At 36.9% G+C, this 22,595-nt stretch overlaps 1 long non-coding RNA gene across 1 annotated transcript in view; it reads right to left on the bottom strand.

The window, feature by feature from the left end:
* Window positions 1–22,595, bottom strand: part of LOC128114889 (uncharacterized) — a 65,827-nt gene that overhangs the window by 1,334 nt on the left and 41,898 nt on the right. The window contains exons 2-4 of the long non-coding RNA XR_008219932.1: window positions 10,937–11,171; window positions 9,939–9,987; window positions 2,769–8,902 (exon numbers count right to left, since the gene is read on the bottom strand). This is a non-coding gene — a long non-coding RNA (uncharacterized LOC128114889). The remainder of the gene's footprint in view (window positions 1–2,768; window positions 8,903–9,938; window positions 9,988–10,936; window positions 11,172–22,595) is intronic.

The following is a 22,595-nucleotide window of genomic DNA, read 5'->3' as shown; positions in this document are numbered from 1 at the left end:
ATTTCATGCACCATTTCCTCTCAAAAAATAAAACGTAGAATAAATAAATTTCACGGGAATAAAAAAAAAATCCCTGCACTCGACTAAGTATCTTTATTTTTCATATGTTAAATATGCTACATATATAAAACACTATCTCATTTGTATCAGTCCCAAGAGTATATTCTAGATAATGGTTTTGAAAATGGAATGCTTGAATCAGGCAATGTGTAAACATGGCCATCTTTTCTTGCTTTCTTTAACAGAATACATAGGCTATTAGCAAACTTTATTTTTTAACAAATATCAAGTATTTCAGTCATAGTTTCAGTGACCACTGTGTTATGGTTTTCTTTGTAGCACTTTGGATTTCTTTTGCTGTGCTTTCCCTAGAACATTGGACTTAATTTGGTGGGCTCTTATTTAATGCTCTATCATTTGGATTAGCTCATGTCCCTAAAGAATAAGATGGTTAATTCTTTTTACAGCTGTGACTGTAGAGGGCTAGGTCATCAAGGGATGCACAGCTGTGTTCTAGAGGAGCAAAGTTTTCAAAAATCTAATCTCCACATAAAGGAAGTGAGATTGTAACATTTTACTACACTTGTCCTTGCCTGACTTGGCATACAACGTCTTAAGTCAACATCAGTTCAACACCTGTCTCTCAAAACTACTTTATACAAGTGGGTATAGTGATATACACATTTAATCCCAACACCTAGGCGTGAGAAACAGGATGATCAGGAATTCAAAGCCAGCCTCACCTATGTTGGGAGTTCAAGCCCAACCTACTCTGTAATACCCAGTCTCAAAAATCAAATCAAACAAAAATGTAACTGCTTTTTGATGTGGAACAGTAGCTTTTCTGAGCTGAAGACAATTCCTCTGAGGAACATAATTTTTTTCCCAGTTCTGCTGACTAGTAAAAGATTATTTACTCATTTTATTCAATGGCTGTATTTATGTAAGCTAAGAACACTTTATTGTTTTGCTTTTCTAGAGGAATATTTACCAACTTCTCATTCACACTTAAAACTCAGTTAAATAGATATTTTTTGTACATTAACACGGAGCTGGACCTACTCATCTCTTAATTAAAACACCCAATCACTCATGAATTAATTGTGTGTTTAGTACCTGGGAGTTATATACTTATAATTTTGAAACATAAAATAGCTAATATAAGCTCATTATCATAGTGTTTTATTAACTCCATTGCAGCAGTTCTCTTACTAAGACATAAACACTTGAGAACTTAGCATATTTATAGTAGCTAGAAAATGGATAATTTCATGCAACAACTTTATTTTACAAATGCCCCATGACTACCTGATTATGAAACCTACTTCTATTCAAAATTGAGTGGTTTAAAAACAACTAGCCAAGAAAACAAAGGGAAGGGAAAAAGTAATGGGAATTGTAGTCCCTTTAAAATTGACTGTGCTAATTCTATGAGTCTCAACCAAAGCAGCACATAGAGTAATAAGATGGTTTTTAATAAATACCTACTTATGAGCCAAACCCTATTCTAAACGCTTTGTATAGAAATGTCTTTAATCTTCAGTGTGGCATTTCAAAGTGTGAAATCCATTGTCAGCCAAGTCAGTTGACATCCAAAAGTCATAACAACAGTAAAAAAAAAAAAGCTAATTATGAATAATTTCAATATATTTGTCTTCCTATTTTAGAATTGTGAAATATATTGTTTACATTTTATGCAGATTTTCTTTATCAATTTCTGATTGACATCTGAAGAAAATAAGCTCGTCAAAGAATACCAAGCTCTGAACACACTCTAGAATTTCTCTAAATATCTTTAAAATTTAAATGTTAAGTTCAGGAGTAAGGCAAGAGATCTAACTTAAGGATGGGATTACTTAACATCAGCTTAAGGTATTTTAGGAGCGTCAAAGAAAGCAGACTATAGTGATCAATTCTCGCAAAGGCGGGTTGATCCAGATTGGACCCATCAATATTTCTTTGAGCTTTTGGGTTTTTCTTTCTCTTTTCCATTTGTTGTGTAAACATGGACTACTTCAGTAGAGTATACCTGTAGGGGCAGAAGTAGGTACTGAAAGAAATGCAAAATGACATTTTTAAGACTATAAATGATATGTGGTCACAATCTTTGACATCAATTAATGCAGTAATAATGTATAAAAAAATACAAATGACACTAGTGACACTTAAATTTGGAAAAATGAACCGAGGAAAGTATTTTCGCTTAGTTTTGTTTTTCTGCAACAAAATGACAGACTACTTCTAGTAGGTTTTCTCTATTGGAGTCTTGGTTGTGAAATATCCCCAGTCTCTGGTGTCATACTGAGCCTTGACAATTTGACTTCTAGGTCAAGAAGTGCATTCTGTCACTTTGCCCTTTGACTCAGGTGTCCTTAGAACTTGCTTTTGCTTTTGCTACACAATAGAATTGACCCAGGGGCAGGAAAGCCAACCTTCAAGAGGAGCTATAGACTGTCACTGCTTTTTTAAAAAAAAACAAAAACTTGCTCATTCTTTGACAGTTTTACACATGTATGTAATGAATTGCAAATCATTTGACCTCTCATTCATCCTCTCTATTTTAAAGAAAATTTCTTGTTCCCAATAAGCCCCCCTTCTAACTTGTCTTTTTCATCACTGCTTTTGGTTTTTTGTTTCTTTTTGGTTTGGTTCAGTTTGTTTTTGAACCACTGAACTTAATTAGAATCACATGCATGAGGGTGGATGGGAGGTTACATGCCGGGGTGTACACAACTTTTCAGTGGTTATAACATCAACGAAAAAGATACCTGTTCCATCAGTAACCATTAACTGCCAATAGTCCCTCATGAAGAAGTGGGGCCCTCCTCAACCTGTGATGAACTGCTGATGGTCCCAGTCTTGTGCTGACCTTGGGAAGACAACTACAGCTGCAGTGAGTTTGTAGGTACACCGTCATATCATGTCCTGAAGACACTTTTCAGCACCTCTCTCTATCCTCTCATACTAACACCCTTTCTGTCCCTGCTTCCATGGTGTTTTCTGATGCAGGAAGGGGTTGATATAAATGTCCCATTTAGGAATAAGAACTGCTTTCTTTAATCCTTTATGACCAACCACGTAAATGAATTTTGTCTAGGCTGCTGTTCAGTGAGAGAATGAATAGGATGCAATGAGTGGTCCTCAGTGAAATCCAATTAGACCAGGTGAACTTCGGCAGAAGAAGCCAGCCTCATTGAGTCCAGGCAAAACAAGACATTCTCATATAAGCCCAGCCCAGATTACTGACCTGCAAAAGTGAAAGCTAAGTTAAATTTGTTGTTTTAGGGTATTTTTATGAAATGGCACTAGGTAAATAATAAATCCAACATTAGGTAGATAAGGATCCTGAGGTTCTTCTAGAACCTGGAAATAAAGAAAGCTTTCCATTATCATAGCACTGCATTCATTCACCACATGATTAATAAGTACTTGGTATAGACATAGTTCTATCTATTAAGACACAAATAGTATAAATTGAAGACTATAGCAACAATAAAGATTTTATGAAAAATCTTAAAGATGAAAAGAAATGTGGGATATTCCATCCAATATCTCTCTATAGCCAGGGAAAAGGGTTCACTGAAATATCAGTCTATATGCACTTTAAAGATAATATGGGACTTGATAAATAAAATTTCATAAATCAAAGCCCTTTCTTAGGAAAAATATAAAATATTATTTTAATAGCACATATTTGAAGTTAGACATTTTATTTTATTATTCTTTTGTTTGGAATAATTACCAACCAATACTTCAGAAAGCTTTAAAATAAGCAGATTTTTTTTGTAGAAGTTAGTACCCTCAGATACTACACTATTGTCAGTATTTACATTTAATAAGGACTTGTTTGCAAACCAACACACATACAGAAATGTTTCAAAAGCCAAAGGGACATCACCATTTGGTATAGGCATGGTTTTATCTATCAAGACACAAATGGCATAAGCTGAAGGGCATAGCAACAATAAGGCTTTTATGAAAAATCCTAAAAGAGAAAAGGAAACATACATCATCTTGAAAAGAAGAAGACTCTACAAGACAGTAAGCTACAGATGCAAGGAAAATGCCACATTAAATCAAATTCAGGATGTTATTCAATAGGACAATGATATGAGGAAAGAGCAGGCCAGCTTGGAAACAAAACAAAATGAGATGAGACATAAAGTCAATACGTGGAGATGAAAAAAGCATCTAAGTGAGATCGGGAAAGATTGCAATAAAACTAAAATTGCAGAAGTTTGGGTAAAATGCACACAAGATTTACTGGAGAGAGTTACTGACTTGAAAAAAAAATGGAATTAGGAGATAAAAACCTGCAGAATTTTTCCCAGAATGAAGAGGGGGAAATAAGAGGAGAAATATCAATAAGGTGAATTTAACAAGGACATTGTGGAACACTTGACCCATGCCAAGGTCTTCCTATGATAGCTCAGATTGTTATCATACCTCTATATTGCCCATGATGCCAGAACTGTCATGAGGGCAGAGAGAGACAGGGAGCCTCAGACACTGAACTGTGGGGTGGGAATATCAATAGTCAAGCTGCAACCCAAGGCAAGGTGGGCTGATTCCAAAACCCATGCTTTCAACACAGATGTGACGCTGCTGCTCTGCTGCTTGGGGAGGATCAAATATTAACAAGAAAGTATTCAGATGCTTTAGACAAAAAATTAAAAATAAATAAAAGTCTGTGTAAATAGGTTAAAGAAAATTACTCACTGAAAGATGAACGACTTTAGATTACTATAAGAACCGAGTTTAAATATAAGAATAAAACACATAATTGGATGCAATGTGTCATCACACACACACACACACACACACACACATACACACTGAAGACATGATGCATGGACAGAGATGTATTGGGAAGCATATTGCACATGGCGGGTGGTTGGAAGGAGAAAATGAAGCTTGGGTATGATCACATTTCATGCTATAGAAGTTTAAAATCCTCAAGGAACAAGAGGACAATAAAAAAGTTTATCTTCCATATAACAAAAATAGTATATGTTCTCCAACATTAAAAGGCTAACGAAAAGCAAGCAAAGAAGCAGAACTAAAACAAGCAGTGGTGGAGGCATGAGGGCAATGTGCTAAAATACATGCCAGATTTTTCATTCAGTTGTTATTGGGTACATGTCCAGTCATAGGAGCATGCCATTTATATAGCATAGACAATGTAAGCCAGCACAGTCGCTCAAACACGCAATCCTAGCACTCCAGGAACTGAGGCAAGAGAATTGAAGGAAACTCAAGGCCAGTCTCTTCTACGCAATGAGTTCTAAACTTATCTTGGCCAGTCCTTGAAATTCTGTCTCCAGATAAAAGCAAAAATAAAGCATAGATAATTTGATGAGGAATTTGTGATTTGAAAGGAGTGCTCACGTTAAACCATTAAACATGATGCATATTAGGAGTATTCCAACAAAGAAGATGTAAGTGACAACAATCTGAAACTGAAGATAAATAATATAAATAAATAGAAAACATTTGGAAATCCAAAGCTCAGACTGTGGATACTTAAAAATAAAATAAGACCTCCGTGTGTGTGTGTGTGTGTGTGTGTGTGTGTGTGTGTGTGTGTGTGTGTGTGTGTGTTTAGGCATAAAAGTAGAAAGTAGTAAAACTGCTTAAATTGTAAATATATAACACAGTAATTATAAAATCAACTTTGAAATAAACAAAGACATCATAGAAAAGTGTTAGAATACCTGACTTAGAATAACATTGAAAATTTCAACTCATATGAGATTTGAACAAGTAATCAAACAGACCCTAATAACAGTAGACCCAAATGAAAAAGTGACAGGGAAGATCATAGGAATAGATGCCAAAATTATTATCACTAGCATCCTTTCAGCTAAACCCAAAAAAAAATGAAAGAATACTTAAAGGCCAAGATAATATATTAAATTCACAAAAAATATCAAAACCAGTAATGAGATTCTGAGGAGATATGAAAAAGGTGCTGCTAAGACAAGACATAAATAAGGAGGGAAATTTTGTTTCTATCACCACTCACCATTATTACTGAAATTCTAATAAATGAAAATGTGCAAAACCATGAACAAGAAATATGTATGGTAAAATAAATACAACTTACAGTTATTTATATTTGTCTTATGTTAACTGTACCAATCTGAAATCCCCCATAAAACATGAGTTAATAGTACACACAAATAGAGTAAAAATTTTAAATATCACTACTAATTGATTGAAGGGTATTAAACACAATCTATTTGAATATAGGACAAATAGCATTAAAATTGGTAGGAAGCACCTTCATAAACAGAATACAAACCTATCTAGAAAAATTGCACCTATGATGCTGCTCAAGTTGTAAGAAGACTTAAATAGAGACCAAGAGCATAAATGCAGAGCAGAGCCCTTGTCTTGCCCAAAGGCACTGGATTTGAAAATACAGCTCTGGAGGATGGAGAGATGACTCTGCAAGTGATGATCACTTCCTCCCTTTTAGAGGACTCAGGCTTTGTTCCCAGCACCCATAAAGCTGCTTATAACCATCTGTAACTCTAGCTTAAGGGGACTCTGTGTCCTCATCTGGCCTCTATGGTCATCAGGCACGTACATGGCAGTACACGCACACATGTAGGGAAAACACTAATACCCATACAATAAAACTAAATAAATCTTTAAAACTGTACTGCTATGTCTAGAAAGGAGAGAGTGTCAAAGCAAAATTTCACCACTGATAGACAGAGGAGACTATTCAGAACTATGGGATAGAAGGAAGAAATTGAACTCCACTGAGATAATGATAAGGTGGTTTAAAAAAAGAAAGAATCTTAAGATCTTATGTGAGTTATTGGGAAGGAATTTTAATGTGTGGTGTCAGTCAATGCAATTAGTACATCTGTGTTGCTAAGTAGCAGTTATCAAAGATGACCTCCCACCCTCATGCCGGCACTGGGAAATGATGCACTCCTTTTAGTGATCACATATCAAAAGGATGTCCCCAGTAAAAGGTGAAGACAGTTAGCATTGACTATGAACTTGATGTTGAGACACACCTAGAGGTTTCGCATATCATGCTTTCTGAGTGTGACATTGAGAGCTTCTCCAGAAAACAGTAGATCTTGGGGGCTCTTTTCCAAAGATTGGTATGATGCATTGATAAATTTAAAATTTTAATGAATCTAAAGGTGCTAGACCTGTGGAAGTGGAGGCCTAGTTGAAGGCACAGGCATACGAGGAGTTTGCCTTTGAAGGATATGAGTTGGCTCTGGCCCCTTTTTGCATGGCACTCTCCTTCCTGATAGTAGAGAAGGGAGCAGTCTCCATCTCCACATATTCTGGCTGTTAGTATGCTTTGTCTCACCAGGAAACCATAAAAATGAAGCACACGGATTTTGTTCTGAGACCTCTGAACCTGTGAACCAGAACAAAATTTTCTTCTTTGTGTTGTTTTTCTCAGTCATTTGTCCCAGTGCAGGGCAGCATGAAAAACACAAAGGCAATCCCTGGCTATGAAAAATATTAGAGGACAGAAGATACACACCACCAAGAAATGATTTACACTTGAAACTTTCCTAGCATTCATGCTCAAAACAGGTTTTACGAAGGGTAGGGACGCTGATAGAAAGAAGCCTATGAAAAGTTTAAATAAGCTAAGGAAAAATTGGAACTCTCAGGGTCATAAGTTTATTTCAAGCACTAGACTGTCCACAAGACTGAGAGCATGATGGGGAGGGGTGGGGATTGAACCAATAGGCTAAGAAACTTAGGGTGGGAAGTAGAATTACATTTGTAACTTTTGGGTCAAATATCTGCTTCCATGAATGACTTTAAAAAAAGAAAGGAAATAACCTTGAGTGATTCTCCTCAAACATTAAACCGAGGTGGAACAAATATAGAGCCTCTGTACCAAAAGGCAAGTCCTCAGAAGGGTTCTTTTGTTTATCCCACAATAAATCATTATGCTAGGCACAGGCACATCATAGGCCCAAATGGTTCACAGCACCAAACTAATTGACTTTCATCTCGCCATTTGGTTAACTAAATGTTGATGTGGCAGACTACTGTGGTCCTGTCCTGGTTAGGAGTTCTGAGCTACAGAAGTATGGAGTATCATACACAGAAGACTGATGGCAAGTGCATGGAATTAGAAATAAGAATCTCAGCAACCCCATTAAAAATATTCCACAAGGTGAGTAGGCTATAAGTACTGAGACATTTCAAGATTTCTTTATAATTTGATCTCCATAAATCTTAGCAAGGTGAATTAGTATATAAAGGTAAATACTGCTAGACTAATGTTTGTCTGTGGCATTTATGTTGAACTTAGAAAAAGGATGGCATTTCTGTCGAATCTGGGGTAGTGCTGTTATTAGAAATCTGTTTCAGCTCTTAACTGTATGACCCTAGATTCAATGTCATACCATGCCCCTGTTTGCTCTTTATTATCCACTTTATCCATTTTAGCTGATGTAATAAAACACAAGGCCTCTCTGAATGTGTATTAAACAATGTGGATGGACTGCAGAGATGTCTCAGTGATTAAGAGCACTTGCTCTTCCAGAGGACCCAGGTTCAATGCCCAGTACCCACATGGTAACTCATAACTATCTGTAATTCCAGTCCCAGAGGAACCAATGCCATTTTCTTGCTTATGTGAGCATTTGAAATGCAAATGGTACACTGACATAAAAGCAGGCAGATCACCCAGACACTTATAAATTAATAAAATACAATAAATTTAAAATATATAAAGTCAAGGGACACAGTTCTCTAATTAGTAGTCAACTTGTTTTCCTATCACTCTCTCTTGTCCAGCCTGGAGGTTGCTTTCTAGCTGCAGCTAGGTTCCAAAGTTCCTTCCTGCAGGAAGTTTGCACTGGAGAGGCTCAGGAGTCTCCATCACAGTTAATGCATTTAATACCTGGAAGATAGCAGTGAGAAGTAAACACCTTTTGCATATTGTACCATCATGATAAATCCCTGCTTAGTCCTGCCCACAACACTTGAATCTGATTCCCACTATGTAAGAGAAAGATCATCTGACTGACTAGAAAAATGAATACACATCTCCTGGCTCACACATCAATATGTAGTGAGAATGCCAAGAGGTTCTCAGTGCAGTTTCAACAGTTGAAGTGACTGAGAAACATGACTTCCTAGGTCCTTTCTACCCTGACAATTAAAAGATCAATGTGTAGTTTTTCTACTGTCAGAGTAGAGATTGGAGTAATGATGTCTGCTGTGAGCCTTGTTGTCGTCTGTACTGTTTATCACAGATCTGGATGTGAATATTCTGGACAATTGGTAGACAAAGCAACAAGTTATAATCATTTAGAGTACACCAACTGGTTGTCCAGTGCCAAGTGGTGAGCCCTGAAAACATACATAAAGGTCACATCATTTTATATTTAGAAACAAATGTTTATACATATATATATGTATATATGCATGCAATAAGAATTAGTGATTAAAGAGAGACCACAAATTTGAGAGTGGGAGGGGTAGATGAGGGAGTTAGGAGGGAGGAAAGGGAAAGGAGAAATATTGTAGTTAAACACAGAGAGTGGAATTTGGATCAGCTTGAAAATCGAGTAACAGCTGACATTGAAGAAGCATACATGAAAAGTAACTGTCAAGTTATTAAATAGCAAAACAGAGACATTCCTTAAGGAGTAACATTTGAAAACTGAAATTGAAAACTGAAAGAGACAGGTAGATCATGAACTCTATGGATGGACACATGAGATATTTTAGGAAAGAGACTGAAAAGCAGAAGCCATAGCATAAAGTATCAGGTACATGGAAATGCGGGAGAATTCACAAAAATGATGAATAGAGAAGATTTTCAAAAGCAGAGAAATAGTAGTAATGGCTTGTTAGTTTCAATTAGCTTTACTCATGCCTTACAGCTAATGGTAGGAAATACTTAACACAATTTCAAGTATGAAATGCGCTACCTCAGATAAGAGATGGAAGTTTCCAAGTCAGCTGTCAAATCTGGGAAACCTGTAGAAAAAAAAATCTGCATTCCACTTTGTGCAGACTCAACTCAGATATTTCATTTTCTGGGAGAGTATGGATATTCACTGGATGACTTTTGCAGGGAGGAAGGTGATTTATAGAGACAAGTTTTTATGTACATGAGGCTGGCCTTGAATACTTGAATACTTATACAACATAGAAGGTAGCCTAGAACTCATGATTTTCCTGCCTCTAGCTCCCAAAGAAGGGATTACAGGAATGGGTCATCATGTCGATCATATGGAATACTTGAACAAACAGGTTCTTTCCCTGCTTTAAAAATTAATATCTCTGGGATTGGAGATATGATTCAGTGGTTAAGAATGCCTGCTGTTCTTTCAGAGGATGCCAGGTCGGTTCCCAGCACCTGTCAGGCAGGTCACAACTGCCTGTAACTCCAATTCCATGGGGACTGAACACACACTTTTGAACTCTGATAGCACTGTATTCATCTGTTTAACAACTCCCATGCACATCCATACATTATTAAAATAAGTCTCTTTTAAAAAATTGTTTGTTGAGCCTTGTTGAGTCAACTGGAAGGGAAACTGAGGATTGTAAAAAATATTAGTAGGTTAACTTAGTTGTCTAAATTTAAAATAATTCAAACTAAATAGCAGAGACAATAAAAATTAGGAGAAAAATATGAAAACAAAGGGAAGATAAACCCAAGATATGTTAATGTCACTGTAGTTTTAATGAATGACCAAGAGCCAGAAAGGAAATGACCTGCAAGAGACAAAGCTTGAGATTGAAGTTAAAGAAAGCCAACAAGGGAGAAATAGGGTTGGAAATTTCCAGTTGAGAGATTCATACGTCTCTCCTTCCTGCGATGAACCTATTTGCATGATCCTGGCTCCTCTAATCTCCCTGCCCCTAGCTGCACAGGCATCCGAAGCAACACTTACTGTTAACAGTAGGCTCCAGTTCTTACCTGTATTACATGCCCTCCTAGTTGGTAGTTCTTCGTGGCAAGTCTAATTACTACTGTTGCTATTGATGGCCACCTGTGCTCCTGTGCAGATCAGCATCGGGCAGTCTCCTTAATAACTTTACCACAGGAAGGATGAACCCCAGCCCCTTCTCTGTATGGTTAAGTGGGCTTCTTTTTCTTCTCTCCCTTTGTCTTTTTTCCTTTGTAGCTTAGCAATGAAAAGGAACTGGTGAAGCTGAAAGGAAATTGGAGCAAAATCCACAGGAGCCTCTTAAATGAAATATCAAGCACGAGTTCCTCGGTGTAAGTGGTTTCCACACAGCCATTCACTGTGAACCCCTACAAAGCTAACGCAAAGTGCCCAATGAATTAGACATGCTAGCCCTACATCTGAATCAGTCTCAGGGGAAGGATCCTGAATGCAAACACATTTAAGCATCAGAAGATTTTCCCCTTTTCCATTGTTTTTTTACTACCATGAAATATTTAAATCCCACATGTCTTCAGTTTGTGAAGGGCCAATGAGGCATGTAGCAGATAATAATAAAACTAAATCTATTTACAAAAGCTAAGTAGGCAATACATCAATAAGTATCATTTCATATTACAAATATACATAAATATTATTAAGACTAATAGCAGAGTGATTAAATTACTGAGACTCGGCAAAGTACTTTAGACCATGTGATTTACAATAAGTGATTCTCAGTTATATGATAAAATTAGAATATCCATTATTGAATCAGTCAAACATGTGAATAGTCAGATGTATGAATACATATGTGAATTTCTCTAGCTAATAGACCAGTTAGCTCTAAAGCAATAATCTTGATAGTTTTAGGAAGAAGAAATAAAGTCCAAAAGCAAATGTATTTCCACAGTAAATATATATATAAAGCACACATATACTGCTAAAATGATTCACCTCCTGTAATATGTAATTAGGGAATTATATGCACACACATACAGACTTGGCTGTGGAAGTAGTAAAATAGAATTAACTCTTAGTTAATGTTCTTTCAGGTGAGACAGTTGAATTAAAACCACAGCGACTTCTTTTACTATATAAGTAGTGATAAGTTTATTTAATATTCAATAAGAGAGGAATCAAGATAACATGAGGTGCCTTAAAGATACAGATAATCAAAAAGAATTTTGAACATTCATTTTGTATCAGTAGTTTGCTGGCCAACAGCTCATGACATTTACCATAAACTTTGCTTATGTCAGTTGCAAACATATTAGTAAAAAATGACAAGCAGAAAATTAGACCTAAGGGAAAAGAAAGATGAGGCTGGTAGATAAAGCAGATAAGTATTGTTGGAACCAAGGAAGTTTCTGGTGAGAATCTGAGACTCCTTATCACTTAGGTGTTTAGGGTTTTGCAAGAGTAGTTCTCACTTTCTCTCTTCACTCTTGCACCTTTTGCTCACACACAAACTAGCTCATGGCCTGCTGTTTTTGTACCTCAGACTTTGCTGAAATTACAAGTACCATGGCCAACAATGAAAACCTAAATGCTAAATATAAACCGGCATGTTTCAAGCTCCAACTATTCCCATCTTGTTACACATTTAACAATCTACAATCTTCAAGATACCTGCACTTATTTGTTCATGTAACCATTTTCAACTTGTTCTCTTGAATTAAACTATTTAATTTCTTTCTTTGAAAAATTGTATTTAACACAAAATATCCCTTAAATATGATATTTCTAAACAAGGCTTGGATCGAAGCTTGCATTGTAGTTTGAAATCACAATAATAATAATGATTTATCTGGATGTTACATAAAAAGCTTTAAATAATTGAGTTGTTCAGTTAAGATCTCAAGAAGCAGAGCTAGGGCCCATCATCAGCTTCCCAGACCCGGTTTTCTTGCACCAGATTCTCCAGACACACACAAAAGTCTATGAGTTAAAGGTTTATGGGGTGATCAACTAAAAGGTCAGATCTCTTCCCCCCTCCCTCTCCCTCTTCTCTCTCTCTCTCTCTCTCTCTCTCTCTCTCTCTCTCTCTCTCTCTCTCTCTCTCTCTCTTTCTCTCTGTATTTGAATTGATTAACTCATGTCATCATGGGTCAGGCAAGTCTAAAATACATTGGGCAACCTGGTAAGTTTGGAGTTCATCAAAGGGTTGATGTTATAGTCTTGAATCTCAATGCCATAGGATAACACTGTGGAAACCCAAGCAAGACTTCTTTGTTGAATTCTTATGAACTCAGGGCCATGTTTTTAAGGCCCTCAACTCAATGAATGAGGTCCATTCATACAAAAATATAATCTTTATTATAAAATTAAAATGTACAGACTTAAACATTAAACACATCTAACAACTATCTTCAAAGCAATTTATATTTTACTACTTAACTAAATTAGTGGACATTACAGCCTGACACCTACAACTAATTGTCACCAGCATATAGGACTTACTATATGATCCCCACACTGTACACAATATCTAAGGTGATTAATATCTTGCATTGATGATGTACAATTACAGTTACTGTTGCAGGTACTGTACAACTATTGATAATTACTGTGTAATAAAGGTTAGAAGGTTTACATGGAATATAGTTACTAGGAAAGGGGGAAAATGGAAGTAAAATAGGAAAATGAAGAGGAGAAAAAGGAGTGAGAAGAGAAAGGGTAGGAGGAAAAGGAACATGGTGAGAAGAAATAAGAGAAAGAAGAGTGGAAGAATGACAGAGGCCAGAGCATATTAGTGGGTAAAGCAAAACCCCAGACCTGTCACAGCTGAACCCTCAGCAGTAGGAGACATCAACACAGAGTCCTATGTACCATATCACAGGAGAAGCAGAGGACAGAGACAAGTTTTTCCTTTGCTTCGCTCATTCTCAACCTCTGACTCATACTCAGTAAAGTCTGTCCCAAAGGAATCTACTCTGCTCTTCCAAGATTCTTCCATGTCCAGCTCAACCAGACTTCAGGATCATGGAATTCTGATGTCTTGAGCCATGAGTTCACTGGTCCTGGACTCGTAGATGATGTCCTAAGTGCTTACTTGGTATAAGCACAATACTTCTGCAGTGAATTGGGAGCTAAAAAGTTGCTGGTGCTTGCTGTTGCCTTTAGAAATTCCCAAGAAACTCTTAAGTACAGGGAAGTATTTCTGGATGAAACTGAAGACCATAACGCCAGTTGACAAGATTTTGTTAGTTATTCTCCCAAGGAAAAAACAAAAACAACAACAAAAAAAAATGTATAAAATACAGTGCCTATTCATCATTACAAGAAAAATTAACTTACATGTATATTTCTGTCTGGGTATATCATGTCACAGTATGCAACTGTAGCACAAATCTTAAATGGTCTTGTTAAACAAAAAAACGTGGAGCCAGATATAGGGGTGAAAGCCTGAGAGATCAGGGAAATAGGGAAAGCAACAGCTAACCTCACTTCGCCAACTTCTCAACCAATTCTGTTTCCTCAAACTGGAAGCCTCTGAGTCGCCATCCAAATGGATCTCAGTTGTACTACTGCTAAAAACCTAAAAGCTTAAAAGCCTCTAGTTCCTGGTCCACACACCTTATATACCTTTCTGCTTCCTGCCATCACTTCCTGGGATTAAAGGCATGTGTCTTTCCCAATCAAGACATGAGATCTCAAGTGCTGGGATTAAAGGTGGATTTCACCATGCCTGGCTGTTTCCAGTGTGCCCTTGAACTCACAGAGATCTGGATGGATCTCTGCCTCTCGAATGCTAGGATTAAAGGCGTGTGCTACCACTGCCTAACCTCTATGTTTAATATAGTGACTGTCTGTTCTCTGACCCACAGATGAGTTTATTGGGGTACACAATATGTCAACAACATGCAACCCTCTGGTAACTACATTTTTCCTCATGTCTATGTTATTTAAAAGCTGGAATGAGCATACAAATCTTCATCGATGTGTACTTTAGTCAGAGAACATAAAGACAATTTCATTTATATATTACTTTAGTTCAGTACTTTTAAATACTAAATATTCATTTAAAATACTTAAATGATATATTAATTTCATGAACTAATGATCTCCCTAAATTACTCCATGGTTTGCCCATATATTTCACACTTTGTAACATACAATTAAAAGATCTAGTAGAGACCAAGTCTCAGTGTGCTTCATAATGATGTTTCTGCTCAAGAACCCTATATATTTCTCTGCTTATTCAGTAAACTACTCTGTAACTACTGAATGGGATCATTTATCACAGACCTGTGCTGGACACTCAGGATCCAGTAAAGAAAGAGAAAATGATCAGATACCTGAATTTGTATCTCAGACTTAAGAGAAATTATACAAATAATAAGTTGTTGCAGTAGAAGGTGTTGGTATTTTTAATAGAAGGACAGATGACCAAATACATAGGCTATGTGTCAAAACTAAACTTGAGACGTGTCAAGCAAAGTTTCCTAAAGAAAAATCATCTTAAATTAAGAAGTGAAATAAATACAGATAGCCATCAGTCAGGGAAAGTGGAACAAAGCAAAGGAGAAAAAAATGGAGTGGAGGATGAGTTATTAGAAATGAAACCCTTGGTAGACAAAACCATCTTAAAAATGGCTTTGAATACTGAAGGAAGGAGATTAAAATGGATAGTGATACCTAGAGAGGAGCTCAGAATATTCTGAGAAAGAAGTTTTGCAAACAGGCTCGTATGGTAGTATGGTCATATTAGAGAGAGTTACCATCAGAACTGAGACTGGGGTTGTTTTACAATCACCTGTAAAGAAGTGCTGACAAAAGTGAACTGAATCAGATATATGAACAGCCTTGGTGGTCGATAACAAGGGTTAGAGCTATGTGAAATGAAGACGTTTGGAAGATGTGCAAAGTGAATCTTCAGGGCCCATTGCATATCAGCAGTGTCATGGAACGCTGAGGGTAAGCTGATCTGACACAATGCAGAAAAATCAGGACTTTTCAACATCTACAAGATGAAATATTCAAAAGCTAGTGTCTATGAATATCCAAACTACTATCCCTCACAGTTTATATTGACATGAATTTGACCTTTGAAATTATAAAATTTCCAATTACCAATACCAGAGTTATTTCACACTTATCCAGGTAGTATTTGCTTCTTCACTCCAGAATGACCTCTGCCATCTAGAAATCTCTCTGCTTTTAGGGACTCAGATCCACTGGTGTTGCTGGTAAGACTTCTCAATGTCTTGATTCAGACTTAATTTCTTGCTTTGTATGTCCATTACGGCATCCTTTCTCACTCAGAAACTTACCTTCATTTAACTGACGTCATCCTTATCAAAAGCTTCTTGATCATGCCAGATTCAGTTATCTTTGCATAACTCAATACCTGGCATGTATCAGACACACAATAAAAATCTATGGAATGAATGCAATAAATGAACACACTGACACACTCTCCTTTCCAAATAGTCATAAGAGAAGATTTAAAATATAAAGCAAATAGTGGAAGTGAAAAGGAAATGGATGGCTTATGCCTGTAACCCTAGCAGTTAGGAAGCTCAAGCCAGCTGGTACCACATGGTACATTCTACAGTTTTAAATCAAGACAGCTGCCTCTCTGCTTGTTTTCTTAACTGGAAGGGACAAGTAGGAGGAATTGCTACTCCGTTTTCTCTAGCACTGCACCTCAGCTTTGGTGCTCTATCATTTCGTTCCAAATAAATCCGTCTTGTCTTTCCTGGGGATGTCTGAATACACTCAGAAAAACAAGATAGCCTATAGAGACATCTACAGGAGAATCCTCTTTATTGAATAGGGTTATGCAACAATTCTCTCTCAGGTTAATTTTTTTTTCCTTTACCTGGAGTACTGGTAGTTCTTTGTAATTTAATGTGCAAATTCATTGAGATGACTAATTTGCACATTGAAGGTAAATCCGCATTTCTTGTGGTGAGATGAAAATTACCAGCAGCACTCTTTTAAAGTATCGCCTCTGACTTCACAGAAACAAATGGTACATGAACTGTCTTCCACTGTCCTCCAGACACTGCTAGTTAAAGCCAATTATCCACCTTCTCACAGACAAGCCTTTAATAAGTGCTCTGATCAGTCAGTGCGAAATCCATTGTCTCAGTAATTGGGAGTGTTTAAAAACAAGGTGAGATAGACAGGGTTAGTTCAACGTGCACTGTCATGCATGTTGCCTTTGTCACCTTAGCATTTGATATAATTTGTTTTCTTTCGATATTTGATGCATTTCTGCAAAAGATTACTCTACACAAATAAAGTACTTCCTATTCCAAAGTTTTTGTAAATGGAAAACAGTATACCAAGCGTTCCTAAAATTAATGAAAGACATCTTAATTTGCATCTTTCCTTAGAATTTACATAGAAAGAGAATTAGGGCACTAAGTGCCTGAGTTTGTTCCTGTAACACAATAAAGTTTCAAGTAATTTATGTATGGATGATAGTATAATTTTCTGTTGTACTTGTATGTGTGTGTGTGTATGTATATGTACTTTTTCAAATATTCCAAATACAGTAACAACTTTATTAGCTTGCTTCTCACAGTCAGAAATTGAGTCCTCATATTCTGAATACAAAATTATTGTCTGAGCATTTCTCTAGCCTTTGAAATTTAGAATGAGTATTTACATCATTAGTTAGTTTTTTACACAGCTTTATGAAGCCTACTATCTTAAAATAAATCATTAAAACCACACAGTAAAAACAGTATGGTTTTCTCTCCAAATAAATGATTCTTTTCTCGTGAGAAGCCTGCCACTCTGCTATCTCTCCTCAGGTGAGTGATGGCACTTGAGGCTGTCATTTCATGACCCAGCTGAGCAGGAATGTTAAATGGATGACTGTTTATTTCTGGCAGTTATAGTCTACTAACATCTTATGCAAAATGGTGATATAAGTTTATAAGCTCAACTTTCCACTCTCTCAAGTTGGCAAAGACATTTTTTAAAAGGTCAAAAAAATTGAAAAGAATTCTATTAAGGATTTCAATAAGATATCATCCAGATAGAACCAGATGGAGAGAATTTTTTTTCACAGCATGAAATTTCTAGCTTTCTCATCAGTAAATGATATTGTTCAATCATTCAAATGTCTGATTCAGTAATGTGTTTCCATTTTCCCCCATGGGATATATTCTCTCTGCTTTCTTCACCTTGTGTGGTACCTAGAAGGCTGATTTGTATGAGCTGCAAAATTTCAGCTTTTGGCCTCTCATTTCCAGAGCAAGTTTTTCATTCACTGTTCTCTATCTTTTGGGAGCGATTTTATGGAGGCTGAATTCCTCTCTTCAAAGCCATGGGTCCTATCTGGCAGTTCTTCTTCCCATGCCTGTATCTTGGTCTACATCACAATCATTCCATTTGCTTGCCCTTTCAGGTCTGCTATTCCAATCCCGGGATACTTCCTCATCTCTTGTTGATTCTCTTCAACTTTTCCAACTTGAAACAGTTTGCTCATTAAACTCACTTCAATTACCCTTTCTGGATATACCATCTGTTTCTTGACAGTTCCTGACTGATAGAGTCCTTATACCTGAAACCAATCACAAATTCCTTTGGGGGACAAACCAAATTTCATATGAATCTTTTTACCTCTGTACTTTCCCCCCAAATATCCTCCTAGTTAAAGTGATAATCTAATTCCCTTACATTGTTTTAAGGGCCTCCAGTTAGTTCTCCTTTCCAAACCATTCTCTGCATTGAAACTAGAGTGGTAATTCAAAAATAAACAGAATATTGATTCTCTAATTAATTCCCTCCTTTAAGCCACTGACAACTTGACTTTTCTTCAAAAGGCAGTCAATAAGTTTCTGCACAATGCAAGCCCTGCCTGTTTCCTAGGATTCTTCTGTACACACACACACACACACACACACACACACACACACACACACACACACACTATACATACTACTTCAGCAGCCTCCATGCCTATAGTGATTAAAGTCAATTGTTAATTTGACTGGATTAAGAAGTACCTAGGGCATTAATGACACTCACCCCTAGGCATGTCTGTGAGGAAATTTCCAGGAAGGATTACTTGAAGAGGAAAAACTACACGGTCCATGTTCCAATGCTGGTAAAAGACGATCATGGGAGGTGTGGGAAGTTGAAGAGATTGCAAAGAGTTGTAGACTGTCAAGACATGTTTTGTTCATTCCATGTGAGGGCTGCTGCCAGGCACTTAGGCATATATGAATTGTACTGCATCAGTAGTAGACACACACAGTTCTGCACATGGCATGAAAGGAAATAGGCACACAGACCTATAGACAAACACACATAGTCATGCTGGCAAAGTTTAGACACAGGCTAAGGTCTCTAACCTCAAGGCCATATTTACACAGAACCCACATAAAACTGGCATTCTGCCAGGAATGGTTACATAACAGATTATGTCATTGTTTACTTTAGGATTTTTCCCAGGTGTCAAGGATTGGTCATTTTATAAGGACTCTTATCCCACTGGATGTCCAGTGCAGGCCTTGGTTTAGCTGAGTCATACCTGATATCCATATCACCATCGCATTGTCTAAACTTAAACTTTCCCTTACAGCCTTCTGTTTCCAAATAAAGACTCACCCTGAATGTAACTAAAAAACTGATGAAAAAGTATAAAGAGAAAGGACATGCCCACCTGAGCACCAACATTCATCTCTCACGGATGCCTGTCAATATGGTGTAACTAGATGCCACCTGCTCCCAGTGACACAGAGCAGTCACATGTTCCCTCCTTGTTGGACTGGATTTCTTTCATCCTATCAGCCAAGTTAAATTTGTCCTGCCTTAAGTTGCTTTTGACAGGCATTTGGTCACAGCAACAAGGATAGTAATCCATACACTAACTACCACATCACTTTTTTGTGTGTGTGGTTTTTTGAGAGAGGGTTTCTCTGTGTAGCTTTGTGTCATCTGCCTGCCTCTGCCTCCCAAGTGCTGGGATTAAAGACGTGTGCCACCACCGCCCGGCTGTACCACACCACTTATAACATCCTATGCAGGCTACTTCCTTTCCTCGTAGTCTTCACCTGGGGTGCATCACTAAACAGCCTCCTCAGCCCATTTTCCTTACCAGCTCTCTCTAATCTTCTTAGGATTTAGTGGAAGCTTATTAAGAAAGTCATTCCTGACAGTGTCAGAAAGAAAGGAAGAAAAAAAATAGAAGAAAAGAAGGAAGGATAGAAAGGGAGGAAGGAAGGAAAGAAAGAAGGAAGAGAGGGAGGGAGGACAGACTATATCTTCTCATCTTCAATTCTATCAGAATAACCTTTCTTCACAGCTAAAAGAATAAACATTTCGAAGTTCCAGTTCATCTTTCAAACTACATGGTTTCAAATTAATTTCTATGATTTTTCCTGATGATCATGAGTAAAGGTATTAGGTGTCTGTTCATTCATCTGTAAACTTAGGTTAATAAATATTATTTATGTGTTTTTATTTGTGGGAGAATTTTACTATACTATTTTAGTATATATGAAATATTAGGAGGAGTTCTGAGTCTCCAGGCAACATATTATGTGATTTGCAAGGACCTTGTCTCCTAAAGAAGAAGCCCTTGTTTCTACTAGTCACATAATCATCTTGATTAGTAAATTTCTACCACAGAGAATAAACTTCTTAAGTCCTCTTTGGTCATATACATGAATGAGTGGTATGCAATTGACTGAATTTCCTTCATTCTTGAGTCTATTTTATTTACAAATAATCTATGATAAGGTACTGCCTGGGTCTAGATTTCTTAAGTACTTTCCACAAAGTGACTACCCTTTGGAGTTGTTAAGGATCTGACAAATTTCCTTAGGGCTAACTTTTCCTGGGGAGATGTGAACAAAAATCTATTCATCCTAGATAGAGCATCGATGGATGACAGAGCAAAGTAATGGTTCCTCCAAGGTCAAACTCAGTTAACCAAGGAGTTTGATGAATTGACTTACAAAACATGGTTGGGGACTATCTACAAGTGCACTAAAGCAACTGTGTCACCACCAGGTCCCACCCTATCATGGATTATGAGTTCATGGAAGCTGCACCACAGAGTCCAACATTTAGTTAGTGTTCTACTCCCTATATACTCTAGCACCTCCAAATATCATCTGTAGCTGGTGGGATGGTAAAAGAAAATAATGGCTGTAATGCACGTGAGCATCCGCTGAACCAACACTTCCTTTCTTCTTTCTGCTAGGACATCTCAGGAGTTTTATTACCATCACCATAAATATGGCCACATATGTGTTATATACCATCACCACATATGTGTGTGTGTGTGTGTGTGTGTGTGTGTGTGTGTGAGTGTGTATGTGTGTGTTAAATACCATCACCACAGATATAGCTACATATGTGGTACACACAATCACAATAGATATAGCTACATATGTGTTTTCCTCCTCAATTACTTGTCATGCCTACCTGTCTAAGATAGTCTCCACTTCAAGAAGGCAATCATGGTATGTATACTTTTTTGTGTTGAAAAAATTAAAAACTAGATTATAATGATTGTGGCTATATAACTTATCATCTTCTAAAAACAGTGAGTTATGAACTTCAGATATCTGTTCTCTATGTGTGTGAATTATATCTCAATAAAGTAATTAAAATATATTATGGTCCAGATTAAAAGGAAAAACCTCAAAATAAATTAAATGTACTAACTGTAGATTTTTAAGATCTACAATGAGGCTATATTCAAATATAATATAAAGTAAATAACATATGTATGCTTAAAATAAGTTCAAATTCTTGTAAAAATATATAAATATGTAAATATCTACAGACTAACAAGATGTCTTGGTCTTGTGGGTAAAGGCATTTACTCTAAAGTCTAATGAGATATGTTGAATACCCAAAACCCACATGAAAAATCCAGATGCAGTGATACAAATTTTGGAATCATAGCACATCTACTTCAAGATGGGACATAGGGACAAGAGAATCAGCAGGAAGCTCCTTGGTCAGAATCTGGAGCACTCAATGTAGCAGAAATAAGAGAGACAGTGCCTCAAAAAAAAAAGGAGAGAACTGTCTCTCAAATGTTGTACTGTGAGCTCCACATGCTTGTAGTGCCATCTATGCACCTGCATTCATGTATACAAATCACACACACACACACACACACACACACACACACACACACACACATACATACACGTGCACACACACACACACACACACACACATACACACACACAGAGATAACTAGGATCCACATGTTACATGTACATGTGACCTATGTCTCTTGTTGCCTCAATTAAAAGATATTCACTCCATTATTTTTCCCAAATCCATACCAATTATTATTGAAACTTGTTCCTTACCTTTACACTAAACTGAAGATCCTGCCAAGTAAATGTCTTCATTTATGTTTAGTACTTCATCACTGTTGTAAAACTTCCATACAGTTGTGCTTATAGAGCAGAATTTCTAAAAGTCACATATCTGAGGGAGCCTGTCATTCTTGTTAAGATTTTGGGGTCACACAATCATCTGCTGAAGGCCTTAGCAAAACTTTGAGCTCCATAGTTGCTAGTTTCACGTAACCCAAGGAATTATGGAGAACTCATTAGATGGGTACAAGTGACAATGAATAGTATGACTGTCTTGGTTCCAATCAGAACCCTCCAGTACAACTGGAAATGTGACCTCTCAAGATGGCGTTCTCTAAGCTTGCTTTTGATTGGCATTAGCAGATGTTATTCAGACACA

Source organism: Peromyscus californicus, unplaced genomic scaffold, assembly GCF_007827085.1.
Source record: "Peromyscus californicus insignis strain IS unplaced genomic scaffold, ASM782708v3 Scaffold_19__1_contigs__length_69161282, whole genome shotgun sequence".
In the NCBI taxonomy this organism is placed as follows: domain Eukaryota; kingdom Metazoa; phylum Chordata; class Mammalia; order Rodentia; family Cricetidae; genus Peromyscus; species Peromyscus californicus.
The sequence above is the reverse complement of the archived record's forward strand: the minus strand, read 5'-3'. Positions and strand labels throughout refer to the sequence as shown.